Source organism: Miniopterus schreibersii (genome assembly GCF_964146895.1).
Source record: "Miniopterus schreibersii genome assembly, chromosome: X".
Lineage (NCBI taxonomy): Eukaryota > Metazoa > Chordata > Mammalia > Chiroptera > Miniopteridae > Miniopterus > Miniopterus schreibersii.
The window spans coordinates 1,392,236-1,412,059 of NC_138104.1; the positions used below are offsets into that span (position 1 = coordinate 1,392,236).

The 19,824-nt window shown below is 35.4% G+C and overlaps 1 pseudogene across 1 annotated transcript; it reads right to left on the reverse strand.

Moving 5' to 3' along the window:
• Nucleotides 1-3,558: 3,558 nt before the first annotated feature.
• LOC308551685 (RNA polymerase II elongation factor ELL2 pseudogene) lies at nucleotides 3,559-5,454 on the reverse strand (annotated as a pseudogene). The gene has a single exon. The product of its transcript is annotated as an RNA polymerase II elongation factor ELL2 pseudogene (transcript).
• Between the last annotated feature and the right edge of the window lie 14,370 nt (nucleotides 5,455-19,824).

Genomic DNA, 19,824 nt, shown 5'->3' on the forward strand with positions numbered 1-19,824 from the left:
CCACACTACACTTTAGTAATTATAAATAATCAGGGCTCTTTTCAATAAATCCCTCATGTTTGCCAACTTGGCCTCTTTATATTTACATGTTTTCATGATGCTACTGTGGGACAATATAATACAGCAACGCAATGGATCCCATTTCTAACTCTTGTTACTATGTTACTAATAGGCCAGTGGTTCTCAACTGGGGCCTATTTTGCTCCCCAGGGGACATTTGGCAATATCTGGAAACATTTTTCATAGTCATGCCTGTGGGTTTTGTATTGGGAACTAATGAATAGAGGCCAGAGATGCTGCTTAAGATGTTACAATGTACAGGATAACCCCATCCCCAAGACAAAGAAATATCCACCTCAAAATGTCAATAGTGCTGAGATTAAGAAACCCTAAATTAAACAAATCACTTTGTTTATTTTTCAGTCTTTTCATCTATAAAATATTTTAATCATCTCAAAGACTCTCTACCAATAAGCTCAATATAATAAACTGCACTCATGGAAGAGTACCAAGGTATTCAATACAGTTCAAAATGACTTATAAACAGCATATATTTTCAAACCCATTTCAGAAGAATCTGATACAGAGACAGGGTAAATGACTTGCTTGAGAAAATCTGGTAAAAGAAATATAATGCTGCTCTCTGGGGTCTCTAGTAAACTGGACTGTCAACCTTATCACACAGCTTCCAAGAGACAATGTGACTGGCTGGAAATGCTTGGCTGGAAATATTTGCTTAAGTTTTGGTCACAAACTACAGCAATACCTGTTTTTATTTTTTATCTGTATAGAGTGGGTGAAGTTTTTCTTATTTTTGGGTTGCCTTCAGAGACCTCAGGCACTTGAGTTCATCAAATAGTCCATTTGATTTTCTTCTGTGTTGCTAACTCAAGTGTTTCTCTATAAATCCCAAGCCATAGCACCATTAATAATGTATTGCATATATCTACCTTTCAAGTTTTATAGGTCAGTATCAAATGTTTCATGTTCTATGGAGATCTCTTAAGGAAAATGATTACATTGTATAACATATTTTATTCATCTAGTACTGATTTTATCAATGTCTTATTAAGGAATTAACTATATATACAAGAACTTATAAACTGTAGTCATTTTAAAAGTACTTCAAGAGGAATAAAGCCTGACACACTGGCTCTTCCCACTATCCCATCAGAAGCCTAGTGAAAACACAATATACAGCGCTTAGCTGTTCAAACTGTTTGTACTGTTTATAAATGCTTCTGCTGTGAGAAACAGATGAAAACATATTAGAAGTCTGTCATATCCAGGTAACCAACTTTCTCTGAGGGCTTCACAGGAAACATAGGTTGCCAATATTGGGGTTGAATCACACTTTTCAAAGGATCCTGCAGCCATGGGAAGTTTCAAGACAGTGATCACAAACAAGTAAGCTAGCTGTGCCAGATATTTGGTTTCAATTTGAAAGTCACTGATTACTTGAAAAAAAAAGGTGTCACTGGAACAGGTAGGTGAGACCATCACTATTTCTCATTTTTCATTTTTTGGTGGAGATTAATTTGAGATGTGAAAAGCAAAGGCAGAAACACACTTTTCAGGTTCAACGCCTTCAATGAGTGAGGGAAGCCAATTTTGTATCAAGTAAGCTACTAATTAGACAAATGGTGGACAAAGACATGGATTTGAAAAGGGGTGATTTTAAGTCAGGTTTTAATACCTAACCTTCTTGAGAAGAGGACAGATAGTCCATTGAAGTAAGAGCTTGTTGGACTAATGAAGAGATGTCACTTTAAACCTCACCTATACCTGATCAAGACTCATGTTTGCAACAAAGAGAAAATAAGAGAAGAAATTACTGATTTTATGATCAAAAATTACTCCAAATGACATTAAGATGTAATTAACTAACTTCTAAATTCTAATGTTACATTTTTCACAGGAAGTGTTAAGTTAGGCTAAAAAGAGTGTGTGAATTCTCAAATGAAATCCTACCATTTATGACAACATAGATGGACCTTGAGAATATCATGCTAAGTGAAATAAGTGAGACAGAGAAAGACAAATTGCATATTATTTCATTTACATGTGGAATCTAAAGAACAAAATAAAGGAACAAACAAAATTGAAACAGTTATAGACACACGGAACAGTCTGATGGTTGCTAGATGGGAGGGATGTTAGGGGACTGAGTGAAAAAGGTGCAGAGATTAAGAAATACAAATTGATAATTGCAAAATAGTCATGGGGATATAAAGCAAAGCATAGGGAATAAAGATAAGTATGTATGATGCCAGGTAGGTACTTGAAACATCAGCAGAACCACTTTGTAAAGTATATGATTGTCTAACCACTATGTTGTAAATCTGAAACTAATACAAAGTAATATTGAATGTCAACTATAATTGAAAAAAAAATTTAAAAAATAATAAAATTATTGATGGATTCAAAAAAGCAAGGAAAGGATAAAAGTAAATTTGGAGAATTGTTTAGCACTTTGGGAGGCAAGGGCATAGCATAGATGAGAGGAAAACGAAGGTAGCAGCAAAGGTAATGGGAATGTTTTAATTCTTAAATTTAGAATAAGTTATATAGCCTTCCTCCTGTATATAACTTATTCTTCGGTATGTACTACTTTTCTTTTGGATGGTGGAATTTGTTATTTACTAAAAACAGTCTTGAAATTTTGGGAAACATTTAAAAACTTAGATTTATAAACATAATGCTTCTGTTTCAAATGACAGTCCTTTAAAAATACAACACAATTTGAATCTTGACACAAACTTTTTGCATGTTTAACCATATAACTTGTTTCCTATAATAAAAACAAATTTTGTGCAATTTTAACAAACTTGATGAAATGGAAATGTGTACTATTTGAAGAATCATAGAATTTTTCTAAATTTTTATGTTTTAAGGATGAGCTTGCATTAAAGGTAGAAAGAAAGAGGTTATGTTTATCCAAAAGTATTTCATACTTATTATAGGTTTCTATTTTTTCAGGGAGAACAATTTTGATTGAAAGACACTGAATCCATAATAGTTTGTAAAAAGGAAGTGAAACACAAATTTCAGGGGAGTGAGGGGTAAACGGCATCAGATAAAACAGCTTCAAAGGTACAGGAAAGCACTGTGACTGGGGTGGCTCAGCTGGTTGGAGTGCCACACTGTGCACCGAAAGGTTGAAGGTTCAATCCCCTGTCAGGGCACAGACCCAGGTTGTAGGTTCATTCCTCGGTAAGGGCATGTACAGGAGGCAACCGATCGACATTTCTCTTTCACATTGATGTTTCTCTCTCGCACTTGCTCTCCTTCTCTTTCTAAAATAAATTAAAAAATACATATCCTCAGGTGAGAATTAAAAAAAAGTTCAGAAAAGCAAGGTAAAATTAAATACAAAGTAAATAATAATAATAGAAAAACATAAATCAACATAAAATAAAATAAAAATTAAAATATATATAAGAAAAGAAAAAATTAAAATAGTAATTTTGAGTATTTCAACAAATAAGTTTCATCCCTTTAGAATCTTACAGCAAGTAATTTGGAAATTTAAATAGACATTTATTTATTCTGGTCTCATTAGCACTGTTTTTGGCTCTTACTGTACTTTTGTTGCTGGTCATAATCCTTTATTAATCTTTTAATGTGAGCCAACTTTTCATAAAGATACTGGTATCTATATTTTTCTGCATAATAATTGGGATTGATCTGTCTCATTTTCTGATATTCTAGTGACATTTTTTCAGTAATGTCCTGATATTCTTTTGATTCTGGAGGAAGGTCCTTCCTTTTTGAATCTAGGTTAGTAAATATGCAAGATAAAGTCTGCATCTTGTCATACAAGGCCCGATATTCATCATATTCTGCTTTAAATTCCTTTTTATAATGCTGACGTTGCTCAGAGGAAACTATAGTGACATAGTTAGTCAAATAATCCTGTAGCCCAGATGTTGAAAAAGTTTTCCCAGAGGCAGTGCTAACCTGTTCAACTTCTTCACTAGAGTCTGGGTTTGTACCTTCACCTTGTCTTTCAGGATCTGTATTCTGTTTCTCCATCACCTCAATATGGAAATTTTGGTTATTTACTTTGTGTTCCATAATTTTACATTCAAAGTTATTGGACATCAAATGTTTCTTTTCCATGAAGTTTGGAAACTCTATTTGAATTGAAATAGAGGCTAATGTTTTCAAATAAGTATGTTTATCCCACTGATTCTCACACATTCTACTGTTTTGACTAAAACTGACATCATATGGATCTTGACTCTCATGTTCTTCTGCAGTACTACAAGAATTGCTGTTGGAATGCACAGGCTGGGGACTTGAAACAGAAAAGTGGTTTATAGACAGTGGTGAAAGAATGGGATTGGCAGTAACTTCAGAGGGTGGTGGAAGACCCACAGCTGATATTTTACTGCTGTTATTCAAATAACCTTTAGATGATGACTGTAATGCAGTTTTCACACGAGATATCCTAATTTTTTTTTTCCTAAAAGGATCAATAACAGCTGAATTATAAAGCTGCTCCTGAGAAGATGATGTTTCAGCTGTACTAGAATCTACAGAAGAATCTGGGTGATTGGTGCCTGTGACATTCTGAAATAGACCTTTTTTGGAAAGCACCAACTCCAATGACTGCCTTTCTATTTCATTGTACCCAGGCCAGTCTCTTTGGAGCTCTTTAAAAATATTGTCCCTTAAGGTATATGAAAAATCATGTGTATTCAGATTGGCTACTTGGTGCAGAATTTTTCCAAGGGAGTTCTTGTCCTTTTTTTGGATGCCATCTTTCTGAAGTCGAACAAGGAGTTCAGGTTTCTTGTAGTCCTTCAATGCCAATAAGTGAATAACCCTGTCCCTATATGGCTGCAAATGGACACTATTGGTAACCCGTGATTTTCGAATTGTATATGCAGGGTTAATGGGAGTCGTTCTTTTTCTCTCAAGCATTGGATCTGGAATGGTTTGCCTTGCTTTCTGAATTGGTATTCTTTTCCTTTCATGTGTTCTAATTTTCCCCCACTTGTTGCAGAATTCCTCCTCTTTCTGGGCCCTATTTATTTCTGTCATCAGATAAGAGTTGGTTGTTCTACACACCATTTCATCTCGCATCATGTCCATGCAACTGAGCTGTGAGGGACTATAGCTTGAGACGCTTTGTTGGTTATGGTCTTCATGGTTTTCACTATTCCTATTTGACAACTGAAAGTGAAAGTTGTATATATCAGTGGGTGAATTATTTGGGGGGATATGGACAAGCCCTTGGAGTCCTTGCGCCTGAACAGAGACTTCAAGGGGTACTATGCTGCAGGGGTTCTGATAAAAGTCAATCGCCTGCGTTGCTGACCTGGGAAGCTGCGTGGGCAGCACAGGGGCACTGTCCGGCCTTGGCTCTATGCTGTCGGGCTCCTCCGCCCACACCTCCCCTTCCTGATAAGCTGCTTCTTGCGCTGCTCTGCTTCCAGAGGCTGCCATACAGTCATATCTGTAAAGATGAAAGTTAAACCGTCAAATACTTTAGAAAACAAGAACTCTCCTTGGCAAAAATTATCTGCCTTATTTATATTACTTGTAACACTGTAATTCTTAAGGGTTTTCTCTAATGGAACAAAAACACCTGGTTGAGATTGAACTTGGGATGGTAAAGTATGTTGTAAGATCTAACCACTTTCCATTGTTTTTCCTTTCACATTTTTAGTTTCTCCTCAGGAGGAAGTTCACTCTAAGTAGAAAGTGCTAAACCATTCCCTGAGTTCAGTGCGTAAATGTCATCTCCTCTTTGTAAATCCAACATCAAGTAATAGTGGTAGGTGAAGGGATTAACAGGTGCCACAGCTTATGGAAACTAGAGAAGAAGGCTCCCAGGTATCATGATTAGCATAAGTCCTTATATTTATGCTGACATGCAAGTGAGCTGTTGAGTCCTTCTTAGGATGAGAGCTTGGCTATCAACAGGAGCTCTCACTTGGTAGCCAAACACATAATTTTGTATTAATAGTGGGTAAAAGCCAACATCTTAGAGGTGCTCATTTTTCTTTCTCAACTTTCTAACAATCACCAATGAATTGAAGGAATTTTCATCTTCTTAGCTTACCACTTAATCCATTATTCCACTGCTTTGCACTCCTCCTTCAGCAGATCCTCAGCAAATCATAGGATTATAGCCAGGTAAAACTACCCATGCTGAAAGAAATCTTGCAACTAGGCATGCTAGTGGCATACAATTTAATTATAGAGTATACAGATTACAAGAAATCAGTTCCAACCAGTTTCACCTGAGAATATATTAGGCACAATTCTCTTGCTTTACACACTTTACACTCTCAGTCCATCCAATTCTCATATATGCCCGTCTTAACTGATGGCATCACCTCCCACTTTATAACACAACTAGATAACCTCAGCATCATTCTCTATTATTTCCTCAAACACATTTCCCATTAATTTTCTTCCAAAACATCAAGTTAGCTTTCAAATTTCCCATTCATCCAAAAGATAGTGTGCCAGACAGTGTTCTAGATACTTGGGGACATTGCAATGAGCAACACAGAAACAACAAAAATCCTTGCACTCATTCTTGTCAAGTATTTCCCCATAACATCTCTGACACTTACAGACTGAATATAACTCCTTGATATGATAGTAATATATCTTTCACTGTAGAAATTCAAAGGTATTATTAGTTCTTTCACCCAAAATTTAGAGAGTGTCTTCTACTATGTATCTGCTGCTTCTAGAGTAAGGTACTGGGGACAAAAAGAAGGGTCATACAAACTGAGTAGAATGTAGTTGCCATAGAGACCAGAGTCTAGTGGAGGAAACAAATACATAAGTAATATATGACACACTGTGTGGTGTTTTTCATAGATGTAATACAAAGTGCTCTGGGATTATAATAAAAGGAAGTATTTTTTGCTAGAGAGAGCTCTTACATATGATTTGACATTTGAGCTGGGTTTCTAATGTTGAGTAGAAATTTAACTGGCTGAACCCAATACAAGTGAGATTTAAAAGCAGAGAGCATTGGTATTTTCATTTGTTCAGTAAATATGTATTGAGTGCTTACTATGCCTGCCAGGCACTGTTATAAGCACTGGAGATATAGCAGTGCTAAAGGTTGACAAAACCCAAGCCCTCCTTAAGCTCATATTCTGGTTAGGTGACTTATATTAAAAAATAAAAATCAAATTTGTGTAATATAATTTCAGGTAGTAAATATTCTATAAAGAAAAGTAAAATAAGATAGTGGAAGGAGAGCACTGGAGTGGGTGTGTGAATAGGTCACTTTTTATACAGAATAGTCATGCAAGGACTCTAAATAGCAAAGGAGCAATGCAAGCAAAGATCTAGGGGAAGAACATTTGTGGGCAGAAAGAATATCAAGTGAAAGGCTGACACAGGAACAAGCTTGGAGGCATATTCAGAGAATAGTAAACAGATCAATGTAGCATTTAAACACATGGTACAAGCTTTAGGGTAAGTTGGGGACAGAATAAAAAGGGTTTTGTATACCACAGTTTTAATTTTTTCTCTTCTCTCCAACTTTACTGAGATATAATTTGACATATAACATTCTATAAGTTTAAGCTATACAACATGTTGATTTGATACACTTATATATTGCAAAATAACACCATAGTGTTAGTTAATACCTGAATGACATCATCTAATTACCCTTTTTTGTGATAACATTTAAAATCTCACCAATTTTCAATTCTGTAATGACTATGCTGTACATTAGATCCTGAGAAATTATTCATCTTATTGCTGGAAATGTGTACTCTTTAACAAACACGTTCCTCATGCCCCTATTCCACCCCCAACCCCAGCCCCTGGTAACCACCATTCTAGTCTATGTTTCTGTGAGTTTGGCACTTTTAGATTTGACAGTGTACTTGTATTCTAAAAAGTGAAATCACTGTTGCAGAATGTAAAATACTTCCTCAGAAAAACCAATGAACCACTTAAGTATATTCAGCAATATAATGTTCTAATGTATGCACAAATGCTTTGTTTGATTCTTTCTGAGACCTCTAGTAGGCACAGGAAGAAATAATATATCCTTTAGTATCTTCAACTCTTCACCATTTAAGAAAATAAACAAAATATTTCTAGGATTGTCCTTTTCCAAGTACAAATAACAGGAACAAAATATTCCTTAGCAAGAGACTGAGAAGGGGGCACATTATGACAAAAAGTACAAAATGGTATTTATAGACATAAAAGAAGAGTTAAAAGCATAAAGAAAGATATGATTTCTGAAACAAAAACTCATTGAAAGGATGCCAAACATTTCCAAGTTACTATATACATTTAGTACAATTACAACAAAAACTTGAGCAAGATTCTTTTTAAATTTGTCAAAGCTATTCTAAAATTCAACTGTAAGAAGAGCTAAAAGAATTTCACAAGGAGACTAACAGCAGGGAATTATTCCTACCTGATATGATAACATAAAAGTACAATAATTAACAGAGTAAGGAACTAGCATAAGCAGAGATAAAAACTGAACATGAACAGATACCTGAGATACAGAGCCCAGGAATTTAAGAGATGATTAAAAAGACCGTCAGTAATCAACATAAAAAGGATAGATCATTACAGGAACACTGCTTAAGATACATTGTCAACATTTTAGCAAAAACATAAGAATGAAATATCCCTTCATAACATATTATAGAATGAATTGCAGATGTATCAAACAGTTAAAAATAAGACCCTAAGACAACAAGAGACTTAAAACTTAACAGTAATTGGCAATAATTCCATGCAAAAATAATTTGTTGGATAAAAATAATTATCATATAACGAGCATTCAAATTTTATCTCATCAAGCCCCCCAAATTGACATCAAAATAAGGAAAGCTTGAGGAACACAAGTAAATTTCTGTTTGGAGGCACACAGGACAGTACAATTGTGGCCTAACTAGCACTGCTAAAAAGTTATTTGTTTGCATGGTATTTAAGAAAATGTTAATTGATCAATTTATTGAGTACTATGTTAACTTTCTAATTAAGTAGATGGCAATAATAATCTGAATTGAATTCTAACAAAATTGAATTTCTCCTTTACTACCATGGAAGAGATGTTTAGCTCACAAGGCACTGTGTGGTTGGAGGAGAACAAATAAAATGGCTACGTAACTAATATATTTTGAAAGGCCACTGGGCAATTGCTGTCCCATTTTCACAAGCCATGCATAATTCTACCCAGCTGTCCCATAAATGCTGAAGCAGTTAAAATGACAAAACATCATTAATCAACTTCAAAGTGATACTTATTTCTTATTATACTTCGATAGTGCTTTGTAATCTGCTTTTCACCACTGTGGTCACTGCATTCAAACTAATGAGACCACCAAACTCCAAACTCCTGGCAATTCTCTGTGATAAAGCAGGAGTCATGGGGAGCTGTGCATGCTCATTTACACCAGGTATTCTGGATCTCATTATATCCTTTCTATAGCTTATTTGCTGGTTTTGTAGTAAAACAAAGTAGGAGACAAATCCAATTCAAGTCATTTACGCCAGTTATCAAACCTCCTGAGGTCCAACCTACTTTAGGACTTATTCTACCATTTCTCACCTATCCATTGTTCTTGTTCATGATCCAAACTATAAACTCAAAGAAAGATCTTCTCTCTTCGTGTGTCTTCACACTGCTTTGAACTTCCTTTACTATGCAACCATCCACATGTCTACCCTTCTAGAACTGACATCACAATTAGCAATCTCCTCTAACATTCTATACCTCCAAACTTAAAGTGAAACTTTCCCAATAGATTCTACTTTATCTACAGGCCTCTCAAAATGTGCCCACCTGTTTTCTCTGACTCAGAGTTGGAAAGTGAGAACATTTTCTTTCTTTCTAGGGACATTATAAGAACAATCTATTATTCATTTATTCATAAAGTTGCCTTCTCATCTGAGGCAAAAACCATGTCGTTATAACCCTTATATCATCAATTTCTAACCTTGGTCTAATGTCTATAGTTTATCTCACATCACTCTTCTCCCTGTTCTATAGGCTTCAGTCATATTGACACTTATTTGACCCCTAAAATAAACCAGTCTCCTTCCTGCTTTGAAGCTTTTATGTATGCTGGTCCCATGCTGGCAGTGATCTTTCTTACCAATATATTGTAATAGATGAACATCACTACTGACCCACAATTACTGCTTAAGAAATACTTATTAAAATAATAAATTCTATGTATGCTCCTGCTCCCCAACTCTAAGATCTGTACTACCATCTTTCAAATTACTGTTGTAAACCAGAAACTAATATTGTATTGTATGCCAACTATACTTTAATAAAAATAAAGAATTATTTAAAATAGACTCCAATTCTCTAGTTTTAAATCAGGCAATTTATTTTTACTTTTTCCTTTCATGCAAGATCACTTGCCATGTAGTGAAGCTTTATTTTTTTAAAATAGGAGTATAAGTTAAAATTATTTAATTTGATATTTTCAATTTTTAAGGAGAGGAAATTAATATAAAATCATATTCATGTAAGAACTCACATCACTTTACATGAGTAGTAAAAGTTTGTATATTTTTCTGAATAATATAAATCACTACTTGTAGATATTTTCATTTTTTTAATAAAATCAAGGACAAAAATTACAAAATACAATGTTGACCTCCATTAAGCCAATTAAAAAAGACTGTCTTTTTAAAATATATATATTTATGTATTTCAGAGAGAGGAAGGGAAAGGGAGAGAGAGAGAAACATCAGTGATAAGAGAGAGTCATTGATTGGCTGTCTCCTACGTTCCCCCTCCCGTCCCAGTGGGGATCAAGCCTGAAACCTGGGCATGTGCCCTAACCCAGAATCGAACCTCAATCTCCTTGATCATAGGTCAATGTTCAACCACTGACTCACGCTGGCTGGGCAAAGAAAGACTGTATATTTTGAAATTTTGTTTCACTAGTTGAAGAAATACTAATACTGTGACACTGTGACACCTTTTTTTTTTCCTCTTTTTAAAATTCTTACCCAAGGACATGTCTTCATTGATTTTAGAGAGAAAGGGAGGAATGGAGGAAGGGAGGGTGATACGGAGAGCGAAGGAGAGAGAGAGGGAGGGAGGGAGAGAGAAACATTGATCAGTTGTCACTCATATGAGCCCCAAACAGGAATTGAAACCTGTAATCTTTTGATGTACAGGATGACGCTCCAACCAACTGAGCCACCTGGCCAGGGCAATACAGCGACATCTTAAGTGGCAAGGATTTCCCCTCCAAAAGTGGAGAAATATAAGGCTTTACAGTGAACATAATCAATGGACATAATGTTAGGAATCCTGGGTTTTGGTTCTAACTCAGAATCTCTAAAATTAACTCAGGTAATTTTTTAAACCTCTTTTGGACTCAGTTTCAAATTCTAAAACATTGGGGGGGGTAGACTAAATAGTCTATATAGCCCCTTTTAGTTCTGCAGTACAATGAATGATTATAAATATTTAACTTCCATTTCTGAGGCATCTGCAAAAATTGTTTCAAAAACAAGCTCTGCAGCAGGAAACCTTTCTCTACCATAGCAACTACCAGGATCATATTACTTTGTGACACAGCAGAGCTGGAAATTTGCAGCACAGATGAAGAACTTTATTATCTTAACACTGTGCCATCACAAATCCAAGCAGGTGGCATTCCTGAATCAGAGGTAGTAAAACAAAATGCTTATAAACAAAGGGGAGAAAAAACATGGAATCTTTTTGTTCTACCTGACCAGAGAGCTCTTTGCTTCAACAGGTCAACACATGGACTCTGCATAATCAATAGAGAATTTTTTAATTGTTAGGCATAAAAAGATCAATAGAAAATGTCCATTGCCTTTGAAGATCTCGTATTCTTGTGAGGAGAGAGAAAAAAATGAATTCATCTAAATAGTCAAGAGAGTGTTTATAAATGTTATTAAGGCATTAAAACACAGCTTATATTTATGTCAGTTAAAGACAGAATAAAAACTCCTACTTCATATACAAGAAGGTAACAGGAGTAAACCTCTTTCTTAACTCCAATTATACTAGCCACTTTACTATATGAATGCTATAATTATACTACACTGAAATTTATCTTATTCTCCTTTAACTGTGCCATAACACATGCCATTCCCTCTGTTTTTATTTATTTTTTATTAAATTAATTGGGGTGACAATGGTCAATATGAACATATAGGTTTCAGCTGTGGGTTTCTATGTTACAAGATGTGTATATTCCTCTGTGTGCCCACCACCCAAAGTCATATCTTCTCCCATCACCATATATTAGGGCCCCCTTCGCCCCCACCCCCTTCCCTCTGGCAACCACCACACTGCTATTTGTGTCCACGAGTTTCAGTTTTACGTCCCACATGAGTGACATCATGTGGTTCTTAGCTCTTTCTGACTGACTTATTTCACTCAGCGTAATAATGACTGTATCCCTTCTCTATTATTTCAAAAATTGTTCTCTTGTATGGACCCTGAAATAATCATTCTTGATAAGAGTCTTTCTAGATGCTCAAATATAAATCAGTAAAAATATTTGGAAGTAGCATAAAAACAAACAATTATATTTGAGATAATTCAATAAAATATATTGTTAAAAGTGTTTACCTTCTTTATATTGCTTCCTTATTTTTACTGCAATGAATCAAAAGTAAAAAATATCCTTTAAGAGGTGCTTCTGTAATGTATCTCTAGGGTGACTTTGGGGGAGAACAGGGCTATCAGATGGCTTTTAGAGACTGAGCAAAACAAATCTGTTCTGTCATCCTTTCTGGTTCATGGATTTGCCTGTGTCAAGTATATGTAGCCTACACATGGTCAGCATAAGAGCTAAAGTGGAAACCATAAGATGTTTGTAGTCAGGAGTATAATGTATGGTGAAAAATGAAAGATCTTCATTTCTATACTTTCATTGCAGTGGAAGATTTTCTTTTTTCTAGGTTATACCAAAACTGCTAAGAATTCTCTTCCTCAAAATAATTCAGGGTTTAATAAAACCATTTCATTTACACAGCAAAAATGAAGACAGTGAATATCAAAGAGGGCTCAAAATTGACAACTGGAATTTTAGAGAATGCCTATTAGAGGAAAACCTTAGAAATACAAATAAAGATGATAAAGTTTCTAAAATCAATGTATGACCTTAGGTAACTGCAGGCAGAATGATATAGTATTCCCTGCCTCCAGAATGGAGAAAAAGGTGGTAACAACAGTCATACCAATGCAAATGGTGTTGGAATGAAGATTAGCATGAAGCACAGAAAAAACTGATAGACAACACATAACCAAAACCACTACAGGTTAGATCCAGACTAGAATTGTGTGTGTGTGTGTGAGACAGAGGGAGAGAGAGAGAGAGAAAGGAGAGAGAATATATGTGTGTCTCACTATATATGTCACATAAATATATATTTATGTATTTCATATACATACAGGTGTCCCAAAAAATGTATATACACTTTAACAGCTAATAGCTCAATTTTGAAAATAAAATGTATTTTAATAAACACTGCCTTTATAATTATTCAAAATGTGTGTATGCATTTTTGGGAGACCATATATACATATGCACACACACACACACATATACATACATACTATACATATATGTAGTATTCCACTTTATACATTCATCCAACTAATCTCATAGTAAAGTAATTTAAGATATTGTTAAAATATTGCTTTCAAGAGTCTGGTGAATGAAGGGGTAAATGAGGTAATCAGTCCCCTTTGTAACAAGATTTAACCAAATCTATGAGCAGCACTTATTACCTAGCACTGGAGAATAAATGCTTGGTCTTTGTGCTTCCTTAGGAAATCCCTTAAGATTTATTTCCTCAAAAATGCTGCTGTAATGATTTTTAATATATACTGTGCTGAATGATTTTTGCCTGAAAATTCTGCAAGAAGACTAAGGGAATGGATAACCTTGTCCCTGTTTCAAGGAAAAAGGAGGAATTTCCACATATGTAGGGGTGAGTATAGTGTCAGTTTTTATAGCAGTTTCAAATGATTTGAAGAGTAAATAAATATAATTACTAATGCTATTAAATAAGATGATTGTCAGAATAGATTCAGGTCCAGGGATAGTTTCCGGATCATTCATTGCTAGGAATAAGTCAATAGAAGGTTGAACTTCCTGAGGTACAAAACAAGAAAGATTAGGCAGAGAAGCAAAAGAAATCTGCAAAAGGAATAATGCTAAAGCCCAACTAGGGCTTCCTGCTCTTTCTCTCTCTATGAAGCTTTTGCATAGCTCCATTTTCTGTATAAAATATTTCCCACCTTCCTCATACAGCTAACACCCTTCTGGGCTGAACTTAAACGCCACTTCCTTTGGATAGCTTGTCATAATCCACCAGCTCTGAGTCAGGGGCTCTGTTTTGGGGTCCCTGAGTACCCTGTCTTTTCCTACCATAACAAGCATCAAATGTATTATTTGTTTGTTTGTAATTTTGTATTTAATTTATTGGGGTGACATTGGTTAATAAAATTATATAGGTTTCAAGTATACAATTCTATAATACATCATTTGTATATTGTATTGTGTGTTTACCACCCAAAGTACAATGATCTACTTATTTTTTGTATACTCTACCAAACTATAGTCTCTATGGAAGACGGGAAGACTTATTTCTATCTTATTTACCATTGTATCTCTAGTACCCAGCACAGCACTTAGCCCACAGGAAATGATCAACAAACATTTGCTGAGTGAGAAAGAATGAAGTACTGAGTGTCCACTATATGCCAACCACTGCTTTGGGCACTTAATCTGTTATCTTATTTAAATACTAATGGCCAGATCTTTCAGAGTCTGGTATATTATTAAATTTAGTAAAACTACTTTTCTTAACATTTCACAGCCAAAAATGAACCCAAATATTTTATATTATATTTTACATACAGATACATAAAATATCATGTGAGCAGTGTTGGAAATTCAGGGCACAGGACATTAGAGCAAAGTCACAGTGAACTCTAGCCAGGTGTAAAAGGAAGGGGCCATTTTTGAGGATGAGCTCAATCCAAGATTTGATAGTGTTATAGGAGAAAATACTATAATATGAATTTCAGCAAGATAAAACTTGGAAAGTTATAGTATTTACTAGCTCCATATTTTCTTCTGGGAAATATTTGAGAAAACAATAACCTTTTTGAGGACAAAAAATAAGTATAATATGCTAATGAAGAGGGAGGGATTTTTTACTATCAAAGAGTACCCTCATTCACTAACATACACAAACTTTGGCAAGATAGGTGTGAAACATTTCCTTAGACTGTGGGATTATTTAGCTCTCATTGTGACTGCTAGGGGTTCCACTTCTAATTTATACAGTCAGTTATCTTTGTCACAGCATGAGGTCTTACAGCTGAGCAAGCAGCTTTGACAAAAAGTCTAAGGTATTATGGCTGATGGGGGGGATGGGAATTAAGTTGGCTGGAGGCCTGGGTACCTCAAGGGCATCTAATGTGAAATCAGTTAATTTTCAGTACTTATATAGATGTTAGTAACTCCCTGTCTCTATTTCTAAATGGGATAGGGAAATCTTGGCTGCCTGTGAACTTGTCATAGCAACAAACGATTTCATTCATCTCACCCAGGAATAGTTTCTGGTTTGTATGTGTACAGAGTGATAGAAACTCGTTCAAGTGTATATTGGTCTGGGAGCTTTGGGGATTATGAAAAGAGGGCACAGCTGTGATTCTTCAGTGGTTAGGTGAATGAAGGCAGCCATCTAAGAGGGGTGGAGGAGCCAGCTGGAATGGAAGCAGTAGCACTAGTGGCAGGAGACATAAAGCTTAAGACCCTGGGAACCAATACACACAAACTTCCCTCTAGCTCTCTGCTGTTAAGTAGATGTCCACTGGAGGTCATCCAGAAAGGAATCCAACCTCTTATACAGCCCCTTCCAATAGAGTGAAAAATAGGGAGGGGATTGGGGGAAGCTCTGGAAACACCAGACAAGGAGTCAAGAGAACAGAAGTAAAATTCCTGCTCTCCTTAGAGAGCTTTGGCCAATTCATTACACCTCTCTTAGTGTCACTTTCCTCATAGATTAGAGTTGTTAATGGTGTGAAGTCTAAAGCCAAATTGTATCAGTTCAGGGTCCATCCTTGACAATTGTCAGCTGTCTATCCTATAGCAAATTAGTTAGCATATTTTATAAAATGTGGAAAATAATAATAATGCCTCAAATTGCACTTCCAGAGTTTTAGGAGAATTAAATAAGTGCCTAAAAAGTAGTGACTGCTACAGAAGCATTTGTTAAATTATATAATATTGGGGACATTTGCCATGGAAGAGTCAATCTAGAAGTGTCTATTCTCTCATTATGAGACATAGCCAGGGGTGACAAAAGTGGCAAAGTCCCTTCAAACAAAACACAACAGAGCTGGCAGGGAGAGCTGGGTGAAATCCTTTTCAAGATAACAGATGGAAGATATTTTGTAGGGTATTTTGAAAGAGAGGAACATATCTTACATTCTATGCAATTAAAGATGAAATATAGAGCTAAGGAAGCATAGACATGAAAACTGAGGAATTCAAAGAATTCTCAGCAATTATTACCAACAGACAGAGTACAAAGAGGGAACCATTTCTACATTAGATGGAGTGTATGCATTACAGAGAAGGGTTTCTTAATTCAAAATTTTTTCCAGACACAAAAATTCTGCCTAAGTTACTCATTTAATAACCATTAAAGTTCTATTCACAGAATGGGTTCAATTATTCAAAATTTCTTACTTACTTGATTTTGGGCCATATATTTTGAAGTTTCTGAAAGCTAAAACTTAATATGACACAGTTTATCTTTTCTAATAATCCAGTACTAAATCATCTTACAATTTAAGAATATTACAATTGATTGTATCAATAATAAACAAAATGTAATATATCCATATTATGAAATGTTATTTAGCCATAAAAAGTAATGAAGTAATAATACATGTTATAAGGTGGTGGAAACTTAAAAACATCATGCTAATGAAAGAGGCTAGACACAAAGGCCACACATTGTATGATTCAATTTACATGAAATTTCCAGAATAAGCTAATTCACAGAGACTAAACCATATTGGTGATTGCTTGCCAGGGCAGACTATGAGAGAGAATGAGGAGTGACTGTTACCAAGTGCAGACATTATTTTGGGAGTGACAAATATATTCAATTTTTAGATTGTTATGATGGTTGCACATCTCCATATATATAAAAAATCACTGAATATACATTTAAAGCTGGGTGAATTTTATGTTATGTCAATTATTTTTCAAGAAATCTGCTTAAAAAAAACAATACAACCCTAGCAATTTGTATACAATATTGTTTTTGATTTAGAAAGAGAAAATAAACTTTACCTATTTAAAAAATAGGTAAGTCCACATAAAAATCTAGATTTCCATCTTCACCTGAAAAATTGGAAGTCATTACAACACTCAATCTGGATTTTATCTTAAGAAAAAACAGACAAGCCCAGTCAGTGTGGCTCCTTGGTTGAGCATCAACCTATGAACCTGGAGGTCACGATTTGATTCCTGGTCAGGGCACATGCCCAAGTTGCGGGCTCCCCCAGTAGGGGGCATACAAGAGGCCACCAATTGATGATTCTCTCTCATCATTGATGTCTCTATCTCTCTCCCTCTTTCTTCCTCTCTCTGAAATCAATAAAAAACATATTTAAAAAAACAAAAAAATAGACAGTCAAAATGAGTAACTTTGGCTCTTTTTATTTTAATTATTTTTATTGATATAGTATTACAAATATGCCCCACATTCTTCCCCTTTGCCCCCCCCCTACCAAACCCCACCCCCACCCTAGGCCATCACCACACTGTTGACTGTGTCCAGGGACTATGCATATATGCATATATGTTCTTTGGTTAATCTCTTCCAGTCTCCCCAACCCCCTCCCCTCTGAGATCTGTCAGTCTGTTCCATGCATCCATGCCAATGGACATATTTTGTTCATTAGTTTATTTTGTTTATTAGATTCCACATATGAATGAGATCATGTAATATTTATCTTTTTCTGACTGGCTTATTTCACTTAGCATAATAATCTCCAGGTCCATTCATGCTTTCCCAAAGGGTAAGAGATCCTTCTTTTTTACAGTTGCATAATATTCTATGGTTTAAATGTACCACAGCTTTTTTTGTCCACTAATCTAGTGATGGGCACTTGGGTTGCTTCCAAATCTTTGCTATTGTAAATAACGTTTCTATGAACATAGAGGTGCATATATACTTTCTGATTAGTGTTTTGGGTTTCTTAGAATATATTCCCAGAAGTGGGATCACTGGGTCAAAAGCAGTTCCCTTTTTAATTTTTTGAGGAAACTCCACAGAGTTTTCCATAGTGGTTGTACCAGTTTGCATTCCCACCAGCACTGTTCTAGGGTTCCATTTTCTCCACATCCTCACCAGCACTTGTCTGTTGATTTATTGGTGGTAGACATTCTGGCAGGTGCAAGGTGATACTTCATGGTGGTTTTAATTTGCATCTCTCTGATGATTAATGCTTTGAGGATTTTTTCATATGTCTCTTGGCCATCTGTATGTCCTCTTTGGAGAAATATCTATTCAGGTCAGTTGTCCATTTTTGAATTAGATTGTTTGTCTTCCTGGTGTTGAATTGTATGAGTTTATATATTTTGGAAATTAACCCCTCATCAGATCTATCACTGGAAAATATGTCCTCACATACAGTGGGTTCCCTTTTAATTTTGTTGATGGTTTCTTTTGCTATGCAGAAGCTTTTTAGTTAAATGTAGTCCCATTTGTTTATTGTTTCCTTTGTTTCTCTTGCCCTAGATATATCAGTGAAAATACTGCTATGTAAAATGTCTGAAATTTTACTAACTATGTTTTCTTCTGGAATTTTTATGGTTTCATGACTTACATTTAAGTCCTTTATCCATTTTGAGTTTATTCTTGTGTATGGTGTAAGTTCGTGGTCTAGTTGCATTTTTTGCCTGTGCCTGTCCAATTTTCCCAACACCGTTTATTGAAGAGACTGTCTTTACTCCATTGTGTGCTCTTGCTTCCTCTGTCAAATATTGAGTATAATGCCTCAGGTTGATTTCTGTGTTCTCTGTTCTGTTCCATTGGTCTACATGCCTGTTTTTGTGCCAGTACCAGGTTGTTTTGATTACAATGACTTTGTAGTATAGTTTGACATCTGGTATTGTGATCCAGCCAACTTTGTTCTTCTGTTTCAAGATTGCTGACACTATTTGGGGTCTTTTTTTGGTTACATATAAATTTTTGGAATATTTTTTCTAGATCTGTGAAATATGCTGTTAGTATTATAATAGGGATTGCACTGAATTTATAGATTGCTTTTGGTAGTATGAACTTTTTTAAAAAAATATATCTTTATTGATTTCAGAGAGAGGAAGGGAGAGGGAGGCAGAGAGATAGAAACATCAATGATGAGTCATTGATTAGCTACCTCCTGCGCATCCCCGACTGGGGATCAAGCCTGCAACCCGGGCATGTGCCCTGACTGGGAATTGAACCATGATCTCCTAGATCCGAGGCCAACACTCAACTGCTGAGCCACGCCCGGTCAGGCTAGTATGGACATTTTAATGATATTAATTCTTCCTATCCATGAACACGATATATACTTCCACTTGTTTGCATCTTCTTCTATTTCTTTTTTCAATGTCCTATAGTTTTCCGAGTACAGATCTTTTACCTCATTGGTTAAGTTTATTCTTAGGTATCTTATTTTTGTTGTTGCAATGGTAAATGAAATTGTTTTTTAGTTTCTCTTTCTGAGAGTTCATTATTGGTGTATAAGAATGCCATCAATTTCTGAATGTTAATTTGGTATCCTGC